The sequence below is a fragment of the Habropoda laboriosa genome, unplaced genomic scaffold (assembly GCF_001263275.1).
Source record: "Habropoda laboriosa isolate 0110345459 unplaced genomic scaffold, ASM126327v1 scaffold578, whole genome shotgun sequence".
Classification (NCBI taxonomy): domain Eukaryota; kingdom Metazoa; phylum Arthropoda; class Insecta; order Hymenoptera; family Apidae; genus Habropoda; species Habropoda laboriosa.
Window position 1 is genome coordinate 1,671,589 of NW_017100941.1, and position 10,258 is coordinate 1,681,846.

A 10,258-nucleotide genomic window follows, 5' to 3' on the forward strand; every position below is an offset into this window, starting at 1 on the left:
CGCTCCTGCTTGCCCGTGTACACACCAGGTATGCACGCGAATCCAAGCTCGCGCTTACCTGGTTTCCCTGTCACGCGCCTCTGCTACGGGGGTGAAATTTTAATGCGACACCGAAGGCTTCTTCGAGCGCCGATCGGTTACGGTGGTGCGCGGATGGAATCGACGCGGTGGATTGATCCTGGAATGATAATGCTGAGTTTTGGTGGTGTTTGTGGTGACTTCTGACGTGGGACGAGTTGTATTTTTTTTTTTTCGATAATTGGGGAATGTTTGAAAGTATTATATTGGAAATTAAATGTGTTTTTTATGCAAAATCCTAGGGGTACGTTTTTTACTTTTGTTTACACTGAAAATTAAAAAATTATGCGTGTTTTACAGTCTGTGTATCCTTTACTGTGAATGCAAAATTCCTGATGTACGTTTTTCAATATTTCCTACACTGGAAATTGAAAAATTATGTGTGTTTTGTAGTTTGTGTATCCCTTACTGTGAATGCAAAATCCCAGGTGTACGTTTTTTAATTTTTTCTACTGTTAAATAGTGTAATAATAGAAATAATACATCATCAGTTTAGCTCTGAATAATTAAAACCAAGCGAATAGTAAACCAAATAATTATGTCCTCTTTTTTACATAGAATTTTTTAAAAGACTTCTTTCTGTATCAAAAAAAAAAAAATATGTGTGCATGTGGATGAGTTCAAACTATTCTAAATCATACGTGGTCGTGTTAATGTTCTTGTGAGAAATAACGTCGAAATGGATTTCGTTTAAATTCCACAAAATTGCATTATTGTTGCTTCAAAAATAAAGTATCATTACCTATATACGTAGAAAGAAGTATCGTGCTATTTACCGAACTCTTAAAAAGGACAGCAACTCCGAAAGCAACTCTGGAAGTAAATAAGACGAAAGGATACTGCAACTTTCTAAAACGAAAAAGTAGCAAAAAAAAAGAATAACTATCATCAACGCTGCATCACTTGAACGGAAATAGTCGGACATTGTATAACGAAGCGTAACAGTATTTTTTGTTGTTAAGGAAACATGTCATTTTGCTCTAGCATGATTTGTAACAAGATTACCAACCTCGAACCTGTTGAATTAAACATGCCACCTTGTTTTTTTTATCCAATACCATAGTTGATACTGTGGTTGAACAAGATTCCAAGAAGCGAGTTCGTTCGATTTAAATCGTTTAACGTGTTTCTTGTGGAATATATTGTAACATTTTTATCGAACGTTTTTTCTGTGTATATACACAACTTTTATTTGAATCGATAATCCATTACTCGCTTTGAATAATTCATTATTTTTAAATAGGTACACTGTGTCACGAAAGGGTTATTAATAAGTGAGATATCGAGATTTGCATCGTTCCATGGCATATTGCGTTATAATAATTTTATAAGTAAACATCAAAGAGGTATAACTGACATTGAAAAGAATATTGAACTGCATTATGAACTCGTACAGAATGACTATAAAGTAAAGTAAATTATAAGTAAATTGTATAAAGTAAAATGACTAAAAAGAAGAGAAAGGAATATTGAACTACATTCTAATCTCCCAACGAAGGAAATAATAATTATTCATAAAGAAAAATGACTAAAACCAAAAGAAGAGAAGAAAATATTGAACCAAATCCATTCTAATCTCGCAAAGAAGGAAATGATAATCATTCATAAAAAGATAGATTAAAGCCAAAAGAAGAGAAGAGAATATTGAACTACATTCTAATCTCGCAACGAAGGAAATAATAATTATTCATAAAAAAAGAATGATTAAAACCAAAGAAGACGATTAAAAAGAAGAGAAGAGACTATTGAACTACATTCTAAACCCACAAAGAAGAAAGTAACAATTATTCATAATCTTAACACAATTTTGACCAAACACACACAATTCCCTTCGCCCATTGAAACCAAGGAATTTTCAACGTAACATCCAAGGAACTTCGCAGGATAGCAAATCACTTCGCCATGGGAAGCATTAACATCGTTAACGACGAGAGCACAGCTCGCATGGTTCGAAATTCCACACCGAAGTTCTATCAGAAGTTTCATTAGAAACTTTCCAACTGTACATAACGCGGAACTTGACGCGCGGCAATGAAGACCTCTCGTCTAGGCCCTCCATGGAGATCCAAGGTGCGCGACACTGTTTGCCAAGATAAAACCGAGCACCGGATCAATGGCCCATAGAAAATTTGTTTACTTTCGATCACGACCAAGTACGACGACGATGTATGCGGCCAGGCGCACATATGCATCGCGGTTCCATTGCAGAAATAAAGCTGCCAGTTTATCGCGATCAGCAATGTCGCCGTTTGTTTTGGGTGTCCCGAAAAACGGCGCCCGTTGAATCTTCGTTCTTGCGGACTTTTCGTGTGTTTGAGTTACTTTCCACCGTTCGCTTGTTCTTCGTTACCCCTCGTTCGTGTTTGTTCGTACTCGATTTAAAATTTGCATACCGAACTTGCGTTGTAGGAACGCGGAAGATTTAAAACCCAACGCCGGAAGCGTGAAATTACAGATTATACATGGCTCTGACGTCACAGGACTAGTTTAAAAATACAATAAATTATTTAATATTCTATTATTTGATTTTTCTTTATTTCTGGGAAGAAAAAATTTCGATTTTGTTGTTTGCATTTTGGTGGGAGAAGCAAGAGTAAATATGAAGAATAATTATTGTAAAATGTGATAGTATAAGAAGAAATAAATGAAATGAGACGTAAATTCCAAGTCACATGGCGTTATGGCACTGGTCCATACCACGTTGCCGAGTGATTAAGTATGAAAACCAAAAATAGAAGAAATTAAACAATTAAATTAGGAATTAATACCACGTCTACCACATTATCCTGACCATCGAATTACCATTTATTTCGATCACTAGAGAGGTTCTTAAATGGCAGAAACATCAAAAACATAGATCACTTGAAGTTAACATTAGATCATTCTTTAATCCAAAAAATAAGAATTTTTCTGAAAAAGAGGATTAAACAGTTGCCTGAAAAATGGCAAACAATGGTCAACAGTAAATACTATTATTTTTGTATCGAAATTGGGCTTCTGAAATAAACATTACTTATAGAATGACCTAATAACGTAACAATAATATACAAGATCGAAGTTTACCGCGTAAATTTCACCGATACACTCTGCCACAGATATTCAGTTCTTCTAATGTGGCCCAGTTGCTAAACCCTGTGCCCGAGGAAAAGTTTAATCTAGTCGTATTATTAGAATCGGAACGACCCGACTGATATCTCCTAAATTTAGGAAGAATTGTACGCGTGAGTTGTCGTTAATCAATAGAACGCTAATAGACGTTCCATTTACGCAACGTTCATGCAAGACCTGAGTCAGACAGAGAGAATACGCAATTGCCAAAAATTGCCTCTCTGACACAAATCGTCTCGTTACTCATCTCCAGAGATTGCGTAACGAGAAAGCTCATCATCTGAAGAAGAAGAAAACAAGAGGTAGCAAGGAGAACTGAAACACGGTCCTATAAATTTCTGTGAAGGAATCATTCTAGCGCACGGATGAGTCTCGAGCGCGTATCTTCGAATTCAAAATTCGAGATGTGAAACACGGAGGCCCTTCAGAGAGAAAAAGAGAAGAAAGTGTAGAGAGGACGTTGTTGGATTGTTTTTCCTTTTCTTTTCACGGATTAAATAAGAAGAGAAATGTTATTTGGACGAAGAGGAGACAGGCTTTTGTGTTTGTTATTGTAAACGCAACGATCTCGAGCGCGGATATAAGGTTTCTCGGTGATTTCCGCGTCGCTCTTTTATTTAATTCCGAAATGTTACATCGTGCAAAGAAGCTTTTCGGATTATATCGAAATATCGAGTAATTGGAGAAACGTGCTTTCACCAGCGTGACACGTTCGTTTGTTAAACGTGGAAGATATTTTTCGGAGATGAAGAGAATTATTGCTGGTTTACTGGTTCGAAATTAGCATAGAGTTTATGTGATGATTTATGATGTGATAATTTCTATGGTCTTAGTGTGAATAATATTTATTCATTTATAGTTAGTAATTCGTTAGTATAAAGATGAAGGGGTTTAATTAAATTGTTAAATATTTGATACTTTACTGTTTTCAAATTAGCCTACAGTTTAAACAATAATTTCTAGTTATTGTATTAACATTTATTAATATAAAGTTCCATTCATTTTCAGTTAGTAATTCATTATTATAAAATTGAAGAGATTTAATTAAATTGTTGAATAATTGCTACTATGCTGGATCTTGATTATCATAGAATTTCAATGACGATTTTTAATTAGATCATTTCTATGGTCGTTGCATTGAACATTTATTCATACAAAATTTCAGTCATTTTTAGTTAGTTACTGATTTTAATTCATTACTGAAGTAAAGTAAATATCGTTTTTCAACTTTTATCAGGTAACTAAAATTAACACTTGTTAACTCTTCAAGAATTTCAATCTTTTTCTCAGCATTTATTAAACACATTTAAACATTCGTCGTTCACACTTGTTGCACAGCTGATAATTGCTGTCGTCTGAACAATCAAATTACCAGAGTAAAATTAAAAAGGTTTCGTATTGATTAAAAAATTGCATCAAAACTCTGCTCGATTTTTCTCAATATTTATCATTGCTCGGTAGAAAGGGTTCATTTTCAAATGATTCTTCCAACCTTCCAATTTCTCAATCAACGTTAAACTGCGTTTATTTATACGTAATACAAAATCTATAACGAAAAACTAAACGGAACATCTACCAAGTTTCGTCACGCGACGGGTGTTCGAATGAAACGTGAAGAAGGCCTTGTTATAGCATAGAAAATAATAATTTATTCAGCGTTCAGCGGGAATATAAACGTACAGTGTACTGGAGGAAAACACATTTCTTCCGAAGTGAACATAAAATGTCGACTATCCCTCAACAGCGAGTGAATCTATCGCGTACAATTGGGGCGTCGTTGGTGCACGCACACCTTTTTCTCACTTCTCTCTTTTCTAGACGTTATAAAACAGCGATAAGATACTTTTCTCTCTGTCTAAAAAATCGGGGGAACGATCGGTAAATTCCACTAAATTCTCATCCGCGTTTCTATTCTCTGAAAGAAACTGACTGCATAGCTCGTTTTAAAGCATTCGCGCTGCTTCACGTGTGTGTAGAACACGCTTTTGTATAATCGTACAAAATTATACTTTCGCATAATTTTCCCGGAACGTACATTTCGCCTCGTCGTTTCTCTTTTTAAATCCGAACCATATTGTTTCACTAGAGAAAATACACTCTCTTCGAGCAGCTTGCGCGGGTCTGTTTAAGATTCGCACGTGATGTTGAGTCAAATGAACGGAACTTACGTTTGTTTGCGCCGACTGTTAGTTCCCGTGTAAATATTTGAAGCCGACGAAACACGATTGCAACTTGCAGCGTGTACTGAAAAGTTACTTGCTGTCGTGACGGAATATCGATTCTGTTGCGGCTAATCGATCGTCTTGTAACGCGAATTATTCGATTTGCAATTTTGTTTTCTTTTTTTTCTTTTTAAAGCGAAAAGTTAAATTACAGGTTAGCGCAGGAAATTGAAGGAATCTTTAAAATTCATGTTTGGAACGAACTGGAAATTCGATCTGAATGAAACATTGATTCTGCTGCAGCTAACTTCGCTCGTTTTGTAATTTAAGAAAACAAAAAGCAGAAAGTTGAATTACAAGTTAGCGCAGGAAATTGAAGGAACTTTTTAGATTCACATTTCGAAATGAATCGAGAAACCAATTTTAACGGAACAGAATTTTTAAGAATATACGATAAAATTACCTTTGAAAAGATATTGTTTACAATTATTTTCCAAGTGTATTCTATTTTCTGAAAATAGTCCTATTTCTCTGATTTTATACTCGTCTAAGTGGTAACATTTCACGTTACTTCTCGAACAGATACAACAACCGCGTATCAACGATCAATTCATTCGACTCAACATGCACAATCAGACGCCGCGTCGCTCGTAATTAAAATTTGCAATTCACAACAAAATCTAAAAATTACGGTTAAACGTTAAAACTGAATTTCATAAAACAAGGGAATAAAAATCGATATGTTAAAATTGCGAAACTTTATTCAATTGCACTTAAAACAATTTTCTCATCCACGATCGGTAATATCGTTAAGCTAAATTGCACAAGATATTACAGATAAACGAAGTATACTGCAATAAAAATCGATCGAAAATTGTCTATTATTGAATAAAATTTCCGGTAATACGTAAAATGTCTAATTTCGATAGAACTTTTCAGATAGTAAAAGAGCTCTATTGGAAACGAGAGTTATTCATTTCAGCATCGTTTATTTCACTTGGCACAAGCTGCATTTTTCAAGTTGCGACATTCTCCCTAAACGCGATAAATTTCATACGATTCGTTTTTTTACTATCTGTGCTGTACACTATCTATGTAAATTAACATTTATAAAAGATCGCATAACCAACAGGACAGGGGAGGGGGGAGTAGAGGAGGTAAATCTCATTGCGTTTTACAGAATCATTATCGCGTAATAATACTCACATTCATCTTGTACAAGTACATATACATATATGTTTCTATAAATATATATACAGTTACTTCCGTTGTCTTCGTACAAGATGCAGATATCGAATGAAAGTGAAAGAAATCAATGTATTCTCGTTGAATCGAATTAAATTTAAATAAATGGGAACGATTTAAAATGAGTTTGTGTTATTTGATTTTTTGATCGAATATTTGATTTTACAACTAACATTTCGAATTTCATTAGATATGTTTTCAATGTATAAATATTTTCACATTTGCGAAAAAATAATGTACAAATGTGACAAAATGTTTGACATTTATCCGAAGAAAGTTTCAACAATGAAATTGTGTATAAAATCGTAAAACAGATAAAACTGATTTGATATTATTTGCATAAAAAAAAGGCTTCCAGTGTGAAAAGTTTTAAGAAATTCTTAAAAATATTAGGGAATAGTTTAATCCTATAATGTGAGAAAATCCATAAATTTCATATATGGTATACTTTTCAATAAGTATAATTTTAAAATAGACGTATCTTCTATTATTTCGATTACGAAATTATTTTTAATTCATACCTCTTATTTGCATTCTCGATTATTTTCTAAATGAAAGATTTATTTATTTCAACTGATAGCCCGTTCTTCATACTACTCACGCTACCTGTACAATAAATAAATTCATGTATTATAATAAATCTGGATAACATTTTGTAAAAACAAAAAAAAAATGACACATCTCCTAACACCAACATTTAAAAACGTAACACTTGCAACTGGTATTATTTTAAGCTTCTCGCGATTTTAAATTTAGCTACAACTCTACACACACGTTGAATAAAAACCTACACACGTAAAACGAACGAAAAACTCATAACGCAATTCCTCTGAATCAGAATGAAAAACATAGTAACAAAATGAAACTCGAGGAGAGAGAAATCGACTTCTTTGACTTTTACTCAACGTCCAACGTCTGCACGAACCGCGAACGTCCGTAACCATAATACTATAATAATAGTATCATAATACTAAAGTCTTAAGAAGCATTCCATTTACGTATCCCTACTGTATCAACGACACGTTAATTCTCTTCGTTATCATTAATCTTCTTCACCTATATTGTATAAAGTAATGCACTCGCTCGAACGATAAATTATCATACTTACAATAAGTCAACAGAGGAAAAATAAAACGATTGCATAATCACACCGCGTTAAGTCTCATTTGGCCGACGAATTGCACGCTTTCAAAGAAAACCGCTCTCTATATATATCACCTTTTGCGTGTCGACGCTTTAAAAAGTACTGTCATTTCGATCTGTCTCCATTGTTAATCGTTTATTGCAATTCTTACTTCTGGCAAATTGTATATTACAACTGTAATATCGTCAAATGTTCGCCTCTGCACGCGTAGCTCTAAAAGGCGTACGAAGAAGGCTGTAAAAGAAAGCTAGAGACACGAATCAGGCCCTTTCGCGAGGGGCCCTCTTCCCCCACCAACGACGCGTCGGCTATGTGGAGGGGGAAGTCCCAAAGAAAATGGACACGAGATGATTCCTTATGAAAGAATAAAAGAAAAATGTGGAATACAATTTTTTCATTCGAGACTTAGTTTTCGAGAAAATCGAAGTTGAAAATCCATTGCGTACTTATGCAGTAGCGTACATAGTGGGTGTTCACGTTCGATTTTTTCGGAAGCTACTGCTTGGATCAAAAAATGTTGTTCTTTATTTTTTTTCAATTTTTTTATGAGGAATCACTTTGGACTGTGTATAAAGAAGGGAGAGTTTCTTGTGAGTTGGCAGTGTCGTAGGAGTGTTATATGAGTTGCGTCAAATTATTATAATATTCACTTATAATTTGTCAATTGGATAAAAATTCTACACAACAATCATCATTTATCGTCGTTTCGTTTTCCTCTCCGATCACACAACGATCTCTCGATCGTCGTATCTTCACCGAGAAATATTAATCGCGTAAACTTCGATCGTGATAGCGACGATGATATCACTAGCAGCATTCCGTGTGTTGCCACGGAAAATCCGTCAGAGTATTTTTGGAGTAAATTTTGCGTGATTCAATCGTATACACGATCTCAGCAGCAGAAACGTGTCTGATTTTGGCGGACGTGCCAGAAAGAACTTGACGAAACTCGAACCGTCCTTTAACTCGATCTGCCACGCGTGTCAGAAACTTTCAGCTACGAGCTACTACGCTCGGCACATTCGAAATCAGCCTGAGAACTTTACACGCGTCGTTGGAAAGCCGGTCTTCCATGACGCAGAGCCTTGTAGCAAAATTCTCACATGATCGAGTTTCCTGACTGTCCGACAAAGTATCATTGTGAATTAACAATTAAACCTTCATTTTCCTGTGTTTCTGTCGTTTAGAGATGCTCGGAACATTTAAGAATAAACATTTTAATAAATTACTCGTTTATTTTTTGTATTAAAACTTCGTTTCCCTGTGTTCACGAAAGGGTTAAAATAGTATCGATAATAATGAAAGCATTTCTACACGATGATAGAGAAGTCCATCTTCTGAAATTCAATTGAATTTTTCCACGTGAAAATTAATCTGAATGAAGCTGATATCACTGTGCACGAGTACCATTTTTCAATGTATTACTGAATTTCAAAAAATAAAAAAGTATTGTACAAATGTAACATCGAATTATTGACTATTCTAAAAGAATATTCGATCCTACAAACAACTGAAACTATTCTATTTCAGAAGTAACGTGATCGTAAAAATTCCAACAGTTAACACGCTAAACATTTTCAACTTTGATATTTATATTACGTATCTGAACAGAAAATTTCGTCAAATTCTATCGAGTAAAATAATTACAAAATTTGTATTAAATATTCACATATTAATCTAGATTAAATAAATTTTAATATTAAATTTATTAATTCAGTAATATTTCATTTCCATTAATATAGATCATCTCGTGACTTGAGAAAAATTGTAAATCGTGGCTCAAATTCAATAATATTTCTTTTCCATTAGTATAGATCATTTGAAAAAAATATATATAAATCACGCGATTGAAATATTCTCGTATAATCAACAAGTGTTCTGTAACAGAGATAAAAGAGAAATTGTAATGCCTGGTTTTCAACGTGCTACGAAACAACACTTGATCCACGAAACACAGCACACATTCGTCCATCGAGCCAACCATGTTTCGCGTGTACCGAAATGAGAGTACTTTTTACGACACTAGTCACTAATGTGTATTAAAAATGATCAGCTGAACACGTATACGTAACATAAAACAGCGCAACAAGTATATTATTTCGCCGCTACTCTACCACGTAAATTACTTCCACCTTTACGTTATAATTACACAATATACGCAGGATAATGGGGTTATACACGCGCGGTTCCTGCGATACGCTATGTCGCCAAAAAACAACGTTCTCCTAATGCAAGGACGCGGAAGGAAGGTTTGCGACAATAACAGAGCTAAAAGCTGTTTGCCGTTTCGTTTTTAACATACACGACTAAGTCGATCGGAGAACGGAAACTAACCGTGCTAAGGGAGCTCAACGGAAGAACAGATTCTTTGTCCACGAGACGCAGGATTGTTTGCCGTTTTACTTGATTTCTCATTGTGTTCGCTCAGATATACGTAAGTGTATGTTGTCTCTTTAGAACTTTGACAATTGGAAATTTCGGTGCAAAAATTGGATATATATGTATATTTTTTTAAATTCTA